We start from the raw sequence: 12,568 nt of genomic DNA, 5'->3' as shown, positions 1-12,568 counted from the left end.
ACTTCAATGTATCATTATTGCCATCAATATGCAAATGTCTATGGCTCACACTGACCGATAAGGAAATCTAACGTCTTGGCCTGGTTTATATTATATAATTACTATATGTTTTTTGTTTATGCCATGAGTATAAATTATAGCTATCCTATAGTAATATGAAAAGGTATTCTATATTATGTAAACATACACAAACATCTATTGATTCAGAGTAAGGATGACGAACCGAGTTCGTTCCGAATGTTGCTATTAGGGATGAGCGAATCGACTTCGGATGAAACATCCGAAGTCGATTCGCATAAAACTTTGTTCTAATACTGTATGGAGCAGGAGCTCCATATAGTATTAGAATGTATTGGCTCCGATGAGCCGAAGTTATTGCTTCGCGAGACGTCGCGCAAAAACTTCGTTAATAAATTTGCACTGTAAAAAAACATTTCCCGAACTCAGGTCCGGTTCCAAGGTGAAGGTTTTTACAGTACAAATTAATTTATGAAGTTATTGTGCGAAGTCTCGCGAGACTTCGCGAAGCAATAACTTCTGCTCACCGGAGCCAATACATTCTAATACTATACAGAGCTCTTGCTCCGTACAGTATTAGAACAAAGTTTTATGCGAATCAACTTCGGATGTTCCATCCGAAGTCGATTCGCTCATCCCTAGTTGCTATTTTTCAGACTAACCCGGCAGACTAAAGTTACTTTCACACTTGCGTTTGGTGCGGATCCGTCATGCATCTGCACAGACGGATCCGTTCAGATAACTGTCTGCATCCGGGGGTTAAATGTATGTAAACCAGCATTTATACAGTCCTGATCAAAAGTTTAAGACCACTTGAAAAATGGCAAAAAAATCATATTTAGCATGGCTGGATCTTAACAAGGTTCCAAGTAGAGCTTCAACATGCAACAAGAAGAAATGGAAGTGAGACCAAACATTTTTTGAGCATTCAATTTAATTAAAACAACGAATAAACTGAAACAGGCTGTTTTTCAGCTGATCAAAAGTTTAGGACCACACCTCCAAAAAAAAAACTAAACTCCCCCAAAACAGAAATCCAACTTCCAAACATGAACTCAGTAATGAGTAGCTCCGCCGTTATTGTTGATTACTTCAAAAATTTGTTTCGGCATGCTTGATGCAAGCATTTCCATGAGGTGAGTAGGAACATTTCTCCAAGTGGTGAAGACGGCCGCACGAAGGCCATCTACTGTCTGGAACTGTTGTCCATTTTTGTAAACTTCCCTTGCCATCCATCCCCAAAGGTTCTCAATTGGATTTAGATCAGGGGAACACGCAGGATGGGCCAAAAGAGTGATGTTATTCTCCTGGAAGAAGTCCCTTGTCCTGCGGCCATTGTGTACTGTAGCGTTTTTTGCTAATCCGACATGTGTCAATTTATGTGGTAATAACTTTGGAACACTTTCATTTATCCAAGCCATTCTGAGACTGTTTTCTCATTATACTTCATTATACATTATACTTCATGATAGTCATAAATTTGAGTCAATATATTTCACCTTTATTTATGAAAAAATCCCAAATTTACCCAAAAAATTTAAATATTAGCAATTTTCTAAATTTCTATTTCTCTGCTTTTAAAACAGAAAGTGATACCTCATAAAATATTTATTACTTAACATTCCCCATATGTCTACCTTATGTTTGCATCATTTTGTAAATGCCATTTTATTTTTTTAGGGCGTTAGAAGGCTTAGAATTTTAAAAGCAATTCTTAACATTTTTAAGAAAATTTCCAAAACCCACTTTTTAAGCGCCAGTTCAGGTCTGAAGTCACTTTGTTGCGCTTACATAGTGGAAACCCCCCATAAATGAAACCATTGTAGAAACTACACCCCTCAATCTACTCAAAACTGATTTTACAAACTTTGTTAACCCTTTAGGTGTTCCACAAGAATTAAATGAAAATGGAGATGAAATTTCTAAATTGTACTTTTTTGGCAGATTTTTCATTTTAATCCATTTTTTTCTTTAACACAGCCAAACAAAACTCAATATGTATTACCCTGATTCTGCGGTTTACAGAAACACCCCACATGTGGTCGTAAAACTGATGTAAGGGCACACGCGCAAAAGGAAAGGAACGCCATATGGTTTTTGGAAGGCAGATTTCGCTGGACTGGTTTTTAGATGCCATTGTCCCATTTTAAGCCCCCTGATGCACCTTTACAGTAGAAGCTCCCAAAAAGTGACCCCATTTTGGAAACTAGGGGATAAGGTGCCAGTTTCATTGGTACTATTTTAGGGTACATATGATTTTTAATTGCTCTATATTAAGTTTTTTGTGAGGCAAGGTAACCAAAAAATGGCTGTTTTGGCACCGTTTTTATTTTTTACAAAATTTCTTTTGACAGGGTAGATCATGTGCTAAATTTATAGAGCAGGTTGTTACGGATGCAATGATATCAAATATGTCTACTTTCTTTGTTTGTTTCAGTTTTGCATAATAAAGCATTTTTGCGTCTCCTTTTTCTGAACGTCATATTTTTTATTTTATTTATTGTCTTGTGCAAGGGCTCGTTTTTTGCAGGAAGAGTTGACATTTTTATTGGTACCATTTTTGTGTACATAACAATTTTTAATCATTCATTAATATTTGGCAAGGTGACCAAAAAAATTGGTATTAGGTCATGTGATATTTTTATAGATCAGATAGGTACGGACGTGGCAATACCTAATATGTATACTTTTTCTTATTTATTTAACTTTTTTATTTAACCACCACAGCAGAGGAGGACCCGATGGGCTCCCTCACCCACAGCAAACCCCTTCTATGTCATGGTCAGCGCTGACCGCGGCATAGAAGAGGTTAGGCCCCTTTCACACGGGCGTTGCGGGAAAATGTGCGGGTGCGTTACGGGAACACCCGCGATTTTTCCGCACGAGTGCAAAACATTGTAATGCGTTTTGCACTCGCGTGAGAAAAATCGCGCGTGTTTGGTACCCAAACCCGAACTTCTTCACAGAAGTTCGGGCTTGGGATCGGTGTTCTGTAGATTGTATTATTTTCCCTTATAACATGGTTATAAGGGAAAATAATAGCATTCTGAATACAGAATGCATAGTAAAACATCGCTGGAGGGGTTAAAAAAAAATAATAATTATTTAACTCACCTTAGTCCACTTGATCGCGTAGCCGGCATCTCCTTCTGGCTTCATCTGATCTCTGTGCAGCAACAGGACCTTTGGTGACGTCATTCCGGTCATCACATGATCCATCATCATGGTAAAAGATCATGTGATGGATCATGTGATGACCGGAATGACATCACCAAAGGTCCTGTTGCTGCACAGAGATCAGATGAAGCCAGAAGGAGATGCCGGGCCGCGATCAAGTGGACTAAGGTAAGTTAAATTATTATTATTATTTTTTTAACCCCTCCAGCGATGTTTTACTATGCATTCTGTATTCAGAATGCTATTATTTTCCCTTATAACCATGTTATAAGGGAAAATAATAATGATCGGGTCTCCATCCCGATCGTCTCCTAGCAAACGTGCGTGAAAATCTCACCGCATCCGCACTTGCTTGCGCAACCCCATTCATTTCTATGGGGCCTGCGTTACGTGAAAAACGCACAAAGGGCTTATTTTCACGCAACGCACAAGTGATGCGTGAAAATCACCGTTCATGTGAACAGCCCCATAGAAATTAATGGGTCGGTATTCAGTGCGGGTGCAATGCGTTCACCTCCCGCATCGCATCCGCGCGGAATACTCGCTCGTGTGAAAGGGGCCTTAATGCGCCGGCATCAGTGTTTTCACTGATCCTGGTACACACAGCAGGGGCCTGGCTAACGTGAACAGCTGGTCCCCTGCAGCTGATCGGGCGGGCACAGCTCCTGCACCCGCCCGATCACCGAGTCATAATAGTACGGCGCTTGGCAGGAAGTCACGTCCTGCTGCGCCGTACTATTACGGCGCTGGTTGGGAAGGGGTTAAACATGCTGTACTGTATGATAACACTGTCAAATGTGGATTTACCCATAGCTATGTATGTCAGTGTCACTCAACTATCCTTTACTATTGCTGTCATTGCGTTCCAGAGCTTGGGGAGCGAGTGTGGGAGTGAAAAAAGCTAATAAAAAAGTATGACTCTTAGGAGGCTAGAAGGGGATATATACCAACTTTCAGGGCAATAGGAGCAACTTTAGTAAGGCCTGAATCGATGCAGGTCTGAATTGAACTTTTTTAAAAATTCTGCGAATCAGACCCGAAACGAAAGTCTACTGTGTCAACTCATCTCTAATTCAGAGACATTTATATATATCGTTATGGCTTGTTAGACACAGATAAAATGAATGGATGATGCCTGGATGTGCGCTTTGTAATGTAAAGCAAGGGAGGTGATGCTGTTGTGATGCAGGTGCTATACTGTTGGTGCTTCAAATAGAATTAGAGGTCCATTTAACCAACATGGCTACCACAGAACTCAGCAGCCATACAACATCCATTCCATCTGGTTTGCACCTCCAGGCTATGTTGTAGCTAATGGACAAAAATGAGAGTGATGACCTGATTTAAAACCAACATAGGTAGTTTGGGATGTGTTGGACTGAGTCAAGTCAAGAGAATGCAGCCAAGTCAAACAAATACAATGTTGTAGGGTTTCTTATCAAATGAACGAGCACAGGTAAAATATATCATATAGCTCATTTCTCTGACAGTCAATTATATCAGCACAATTATTCCTCTTAGAGGTATATTTCCCAAACACCTCAGTCCCCCTCCAACAATGTGGTAGGGAGATCGTGTGTTGCTGCAAGCAGTAGAGCTGAACCTTGTGGTCCCAACTAATGTAGATCTTTTTCTCGGTTCACTTTTCAGTGTAGTTACAAGAGAATCGAAGTTGACGAAGTGGAATTCGACCCGAATTTCAGGAATATTTGATTCGCACTGAATGCGACTTTCCTTACGCTTCGCTGTAACGAATCGCAAATGTCTGCTGCACGTGTTAGGACATAGAGCAAAGAACTCTGGGAATGAGGGATCAACCACAATGCCATGCATGCAGCCAATCAGCAGCCTGCCAGCCCTGTGATGTCACAGCCCTATAAATACCCTCAGACATTTTCCAGTGTACTCAGTGCAGGGAGAGACGTCAGCAGGCGCTAGGGACACTGGTAGAAAAGACTTTAAAACTTTTATTTTGCTGTATAGAAGTTCAGGTAAAGGATAGGGAGGAATCATTCCACAGTATTGAAAAAAGAACAGGCTTCAGTAGGGGAGTTTACAGCCTGGGTAATAGGAACAATCCTTTTACACCTTGCTGCACTGACTGGGGATCCAAATTGCCATTACACAGCTCTGTAATTCCAGCAAACCATTCATGTTATTGGCTTGCAAGTGCTGTTTGATACAGACATTAGCAGGGTTTAATACAAGAAAATATTTGGCTTGCAAGTGCTGTTTGATACAGACATTAGCAGGGTTTAATACAAGAAAATATTTCTATGTCTTATTTGCCCTTGTGCATTGTAGTTAAATGTTCTAAAGCATTTTTTGGCTTGTATAAGTGGTAAAAAAAGGGCTTATTAGCCGTTGTGTGGTGAAGTGAGAAAATTATAGCTATTTTTGGCGTGTATTAGTGGCAAAAAAATATATATTATTTCCCATTCAGCGGTGCAGTTATATGTTCTAAATCCCTTTTTGGCGTTTATTAGTGGCATAAAAATATATATTACAGTCCTGATCAAAAGTTTAAGACCACTTGAAAAATGGCAAAAAATCATATTTAGCATGACTGGATCTTAACAAGGTTCCAAGTAGAGCTTCAACATGCAACAAGAAGAAATGGGAGTGAGACAAAACATTTTTTGAGCATTCAATTTAATTAAAACAATGAATAAACTGAAACAGACTGTTTTTCAGCTGATCAAAAGTTTAGGACCACACCTCCAAAAAAAAACTAAACCCCCCCAAAACAGAAATCCAACTTCCAAACATGAACTCAGTAATGAGTAGCTCTGCCGTTATTGTTGATCACTTCAAAAATTTGTTTCTGCATGCTTGATGCAAGCGTTTCCATGAGGTGAGTAGGAACATTTCTCCAAGTGGTGAAGACGGCCGCACGAAGGCCATCTACTGTCTGGAACTGTTGTCCATTTTTGTAAACTTCCCTTGCCATCCATCCCCAAAGGTTCTCAATTGGATTTAGATCAGGGGAACACGCAGGATGGGCCAAAAGAGTGATGTTATTCTCCTGGAAGAAGTCCCTTGTCCTGCGGGCATTGTGTACTGTAGCGTTGTCCTGTTGAAAAACCCAGTCGGTACCACACAGACGAGGGCCCTCAGTCATGAGGCATGCTCTCTGCAATATCTGGACATAGCCAGTGGCCGTTTGACGCCCCTGCACTTCCTGAAGCTCCATTGTTCCACTGAAGGAAAAATCACCCCAGACTATTATGGCGCCCCCTCCACTGTGGCGTGTAGAAAACATCTCAGGTGGGATCTGCTTGTCATGTCAGTAACGTTGGAAACCATCAGGACCATCAAGGTTAAATTTTTTCTCATCACAGAATAAAACTTTCTTCCACCTTTTGAATGTCCCATGTTTGGTGCTCTCTTGCAAAGTCCAAACGAGCAGTTCTGTGGCGTTCAAGGAGACGAGGTCTTTGAAGACGTTTTTTGTTTTTGAAGCCCTTCAGTCTGAGATGCCGTCTGATGGTTATGGGGCTGCAGTCAGCACCAGTAAGGGCCTTAATTTGGGTCGAGGATCGTCCAGTGTCTTGTCGGACAGCCAATTGGATCCTCCGGCTCAGTGCTGGTGAATTTTTTTGGGGTCTTCCACTTTACTATTTTGTTCCATAACCCTCAGGATCATTTAAGAAATTCCAATGACTGTCTTACTGCGTCCCACCTCAGCACCGATGGCACGCTGTGAGAAACCCTGCTTATGCAGTTCAACAACCCGACCACTTTCAAAAAGGGAGAGTTTTGCCTTTGCCATCACAACGTGTAACTACCTGACAGAAAATGACAATGAATCCACATCTTTGCACAGATTTGGCCTTTAAAAGGCATGTGGTCCTAAAATTTTGATCAGCTGAAAAACAGCCTGTTTCAGTTTAATCGTTATTTTCAATTAATTGAATGCTCAAAAAATGTTTTGTCTTACTCTCATTTCTTCTTGTTGCATGTTGAAGCTCTACTTGGAACCTTGTTAAGATCCAACAATGTAAAATATGATTTTTTGCCATTTTTCAAGTGGTCTTAAACTTTTGATCAGGACTGTATTTGACGTTTAGCGGTGCAGTTATATGTTCTAAAGCCCTTTTTGGTGTGTATTAGTGGCACAAAAAAAGTATTTGCTGTCGTGTGGTGAAGTGAGAAAATTACTGTAATTTTTGGTGTGTATTAGAGGCTAAAAAAATATATATTTGCCGTTCAGCGGTGCAGTTATATGTTCTAAAGCCCTTTTTGGCGTGTATTAGTGGCAACAAAAAATATATTTGCCATTCAGCGGTGCAGTTAAATGCTCTAAATCCCTTTTTGGCATGTATTAGTGGCACAATAATAAATATTATTTGCTGTTCAGCAGTGCAGTTATATGTTCTAAGCCATTTATGGCGTGTATTAGTGGCAAAAAAATATATATTCTTTGCCGTTCAGTGGTGTAGTTATATCTTCTAAAGCCTTTTTTGATGTGTATTACTGGCAAAAAATATATATGTATTTGCTGTACAGCAGTGCAGTTATATGTTTTAAAGCACTTTTTGGCGTGCATTAGTGGAAAGAAATATATAAATTTGCCATTCAGCGGTGCAGTTATATGTTCTAAAGCCCTTTTTGGCATGTATTAGTGGCAAAAATATACAGTCAGGTCCATAAATATTGGGACATCGACACAATTGTAACATTTTTGGCTCTATTCACCACCACAATGGATTTGAAATGAAACGAACAAGATGTGCTTTAACTGCAGACTGTCAGCTTTAATTTGAGGGAATTTACATGCAAATCAGGTGAACGGTGTAGGAATTACAACTGTTTGCATATGTGCCTCCCACTTGTTAAGGGACCAAAAGTAATGGGACAATTGGCTTCTCAGCTGTTCCATAGCCAGGTGTTGGTAATTCCCTCATTATCCCAATTACAATGAGCAGATGAAAGGTCCAGAGTTCATTTCAAGTGTGCTATTTGCATTTGGAATCTGTTGCTGTCAACTCTCAAGATGAGATACAAAGAGCTGTCACTATCAGTGAAGCAAGCCATCATTAGGCTGAAAAAACAAAACAAACCCATCAGAGAGATAGCAAAAACATTAGGCGTTGCCAAAACAACTTTTTGGAACATCCTTAAAAAGAAGGAACGCAACGGTGAGCTCAGCAACACCAAAAGACAATGAAGACCACGGAAATCAACTGTGGTGGATGACAGAAGAATTATTTCCCTGTTGAAGAAAACACCCTTCACAACAGTTGGCCAGATCAAGAACACTCTCCAGGAGGTAGGTGTATGTGTGTCAAAGTCAACAATCAAGAGAAGACTTCACCAGAGTGAATATAGAGGGTTCACCACAAGATGTAAACCATTGGTGAGCCTCAAAAACAGGAAGGCCAGATTAGAGTTTGCCAAACGACATCTAAAAAAGTCTTCACAGTTCTGGAAAAACATCCTATGGACAGATGAGACCAAGATCAACTTGTACCAGAGTGATGGGAAGAGAAGAGTATAGAGAAGGAAAGGAACTGCTCATGATCCTAAGCATACCACCTCATCAGTGAAGCAAGGTGGGGGTAGTGTCATGGCGTGGGCATGTATGGCTGCCAATGGAACTGGTTCTCTTGTAATTATTGATGATGAGACTGCTGACAAAAGCAGAAGGATGAATTCTGAAGTGTTTCGGGCAATATTATCTTCTCATATTCAGCCAAATGCTTCAGAACTCATTGGACGGCGCTTCACAGTGCAGATGGACAATGACCCAAAGCATACTGCAAAAGCAACCAAAGAGTTTTTTAAGGGAAAGAAGTGGAATGTTATGCAATGGCCAAGTCAGTCACCTGACCTGAATCCGATTGAGCATGCATTTCACTTGCTGAAGACAAAACTGAAGGAAAAATGCCCCAAGAACAAGCAGGAACTGAAGACAGTTGCAGTAGAGGCCTGGCAGAGCATCACCAGGGATGAAACCCAGCATCTTTTGATGTCTATGCGTTTCAAACTTCATACTGTAAGTGACTGCAAAGGATTTGCAACCAAGTATTAAAAAGTGAAAGTTTGATTTATGATTATTATTCTGTCCCATTACTTTTGGTCCCTTAACAAGTGGGAGGCACATATGCAAACTGTTGTAATTCCTACACAGTTTACCTGATTTGGATGTAAATACCCCCAAATTAAAGCTGACAGTCTGTAGTTAAAGCACATCTTGTTTGTTTCTTTTTAAATCTATTATGGTGCTGTATAGAGCCAAAAATGTTAGAATTGTGTCGATGTTCCAATATTTATGGACCTGACTGTATATATTTGCCGTTCAGAGGTCCAGTTATATGTTCTAAAACCATTTTTGGTGTCTATTAGTGGCACAAAAATATATATTATTTGCTGTTCAGCAGTGCAGTTATGTGTTCTAAAGCCCTGTTTGGCGTGTATTACTGGCAAAAAAATATATATTATTTGCCGTTCAGTGGTGTAGTTATATGTTCTAAAGCCTTTTGTGGCATGTATAAGTGAAAAAAAAGGGCCTATTTGCCATTCAGCGGTGCAATTATATGTTCTAAAGCCCTTTTTGGCGTGTATTAGTGGCAAAAAAAATATTTGCCGTTCAGCGGTGCAGTGATATGTTATAAAGCCCTTTTTGGAGTGTATTAGTGGCACAAAAGTATATATTATTTGCCGTTCAGCGGTGCAGTTATATGTTCTAAAGTCTTCTTTGGTGTGTATTAGTGGGGGAAAAAAGGGCTAATTAGCCGTTGTGTGGTGAAGTGAGAAAATTACTGACTTTTTTGGGGTGTTTTAATTTCCTTTTTATTTATTTATTTGATCTAACAGTATGTCAGACAGAGAAGTGCCAAGCCCTGCACACGGGAGTGGCAGAAGCCTAAATGTTTCTGGTGCAGGCACAGGTCGCAGCAGAGTAGGGGAGCGTGGCAGCAGAAGTCGCAGCAAGAGGCCTGAGCTTCCGGTGTCATCTAGTGGTAGTGATTTGACCAGCAACCCAGCGGTTCTTGAATGGTTGACTCGGTCATCCACTTCATCCCAAGTGACATCAGACACCCCCAGCCAAGAGTCGGTGGGTTCATCAGACACAACCCTTAGTTGGCATGGGCCGGGAGAAGGCCATGTTCCCTCACCTGTCCTCAACCTGTCTCTGTCCTTTTTTATTCCCTCAGCCAGAGAAGTATTATATGCTGTTGGCTCAGCTCCACTATACAGCGAGGATGAGCTACTAGAGGACAGTCAGAAGCTACTGGCCAGCCAAGATGAGGAGAGTGGCTCCTGACCCAGAGACCGTTGAGGACAGAGGACATCTTTGACGTGCAGACATTACTCGATGATGATTTAGCTGATCGCACTTGGGAGACGGGTGAATTAGGGGCTTCATCATTATCGGGAGAAGAGGTTGGTAGCTTGCCTGTGAGGCAGTGGTGGAGCCAGCGAGTCTCTAACGTGGCCAGGAGTCAGCATGGTGGCAGCAGTGGGAGGTCAGGAGCAAAACATGCCCGGGGTAGACCACTCGCTGCGCAGGAGCCAACCTTCCCAGAAAGTAGTGGAGCAGGGGGTCACGGAAACAGCAGCGTTGGTAGCAGTCATTTAGTGCGGAGTGTTGGGGGTAAAATCACCTAATCGGCAGTGTGGCAGTTTTTTGGTAAGCCGCCGGAGGAGGTGAACATGGCCATTTGTAGAATCTGTGGGTAGAAGGTGAAGCGTGCCCAGGGTGCCAATGTTGGCACTACGGCCCTGCGTGAACATATGCAGCATCACCATAAAGTAGCCTCGGAGAACCGTGTCTCCGATGCGGTGGTCCAGACTGCCGCTGCATCACCCAGTGGCATGCACCCAATTTCAGGCAGACAAGGCTCCACCACCTCAGCCAAAGGGAGCTGTCTGTCCTTCCCATCATCTGCTGGTCCTGATGCTCCTGCTCCTACTACTCATCAGTCATTCCATCAGCAATCGATCACCAAAGAGATTGCCAAGAAACAACAGTATGCGTGCACTCATCCAAAGGCACAGAATCTGAATCTGCTCCTGTCCAAGTTGCTGGTGCTACAGTCCCTCCCTTTCCAAGTGGTGGATTCTGCACCTTTCAGAGAACTGATGGCTTGTGCCGAGTCGAAGTGGAGAGTCCCAAGCTGTAATTTTTTTGCCAAAAAGGCAGTACCAGCCCTGCACACATATGTCGAACAGAAGTTGGGCCAGTCCTTGAGCCTGTCGGTCAGGGACAAATACATGTCCTTTACGGCCCACTGAGTAAATGTGGTTCCTGCACAGCTCCACCAGCAACTTGGCTAGGTGACCCTGCTTCTGCCTCCACTTTGCCACCCCGTTGGTCCTGCGACAATGTCCGCCTCGGCCTCCTCATCCTCCACCATGTCCCCAGCCTCAACTGCAGGGACAATTCACAGTGCCCTCCAGCATACCACATATGCAGGGCACGCTGGTGTCATGCTGTTCTGCACCTCGTTTGCCTGGGCGAACGGAGTCACACAGCGGAGGAACTGCTCTGTGTTCAATCTGGTTGTCAAGCAGTTCCTGAAGTCTTCCACCCATCTGCAAGACATCCTAAAAATGGCCAGGAAACTTTGCATGCACTTCAGCCACTCGTACACAACACAGCACACCCTCTTTGAGCTGCAGTGGCAGAACGGCATCCCCCAACATAGGCTGATATGCGACGTTTCCACCCATTGGAATTCCACCCTCCATATGTTGGACCGACTATATGAACAGAGAAAGGCGGACAGGAGTACTCCCCTGTGTAACTTTGATGTAAGCCAGTGGCAGTTCATGCGTGACACCTGCCGTTTGCTCAAGGCCTTTGAGGAGGCCACGTTATTTCTCAGTCACCAGGACTACGGGATGAACAACGTCATTCCACTGCTTCATGTCCTGGATCAGTTGCTGGTAAATCTGGCTGGTCAGGAACTGGAGACATGGCGCCTAGATCTCATGGCCACATGAGCCCTGTGGGGGCTGAACTGAAGGAGGAGGAGGACATTGGAGCACAAGCAATGTGCAGCGGAATGGTTTTTCTACACAGGTGACAGGAGAGGAGGAGCAGGCAGAGGAGCTACCATTCGGCAGAGGGATGACTTCTGGCTCTCCACCTTTTTGGTCACTCGCTACCGGTCCAAAATGAGAGCCATTTTAAGCCCGCTGAGAGGGAGGACAAACAGAACTACTATAGAGACATCCTATGTAGTCAGTTGGCCGCTGCCTATCTGCACCATCGTCCATCCTCTCGCAGGTGTGAACAGGGGGCCCTCTGCGCTCACGTTCCTCTGCCATGGCTGCTGTGGCGGGGTGGGAGCAGTACCAACTCCATCAGCAGCAGCTTGAGACTAGAGTCGCTGATAAGCAGCTTTCTTCACCCGCCTTCAGA

The sequence above is a fragment of the Bufo bufo genome, chromosome 3, assembly GCF_905171765.1.
Source record: "Bufo bufo chromosome 3, aBufBuf1.1, whole genome shotgun sequence".
NCBI lineage: Eukaryota > Metazoa > Chordata > Amphibia > Anura > Bufonidae > Bufo > Bufo bufo.
The sequence above is the reverse complement of the archived record's forward strand: the minus strand, read 5'-3'. Positions refer to the sequence as shown.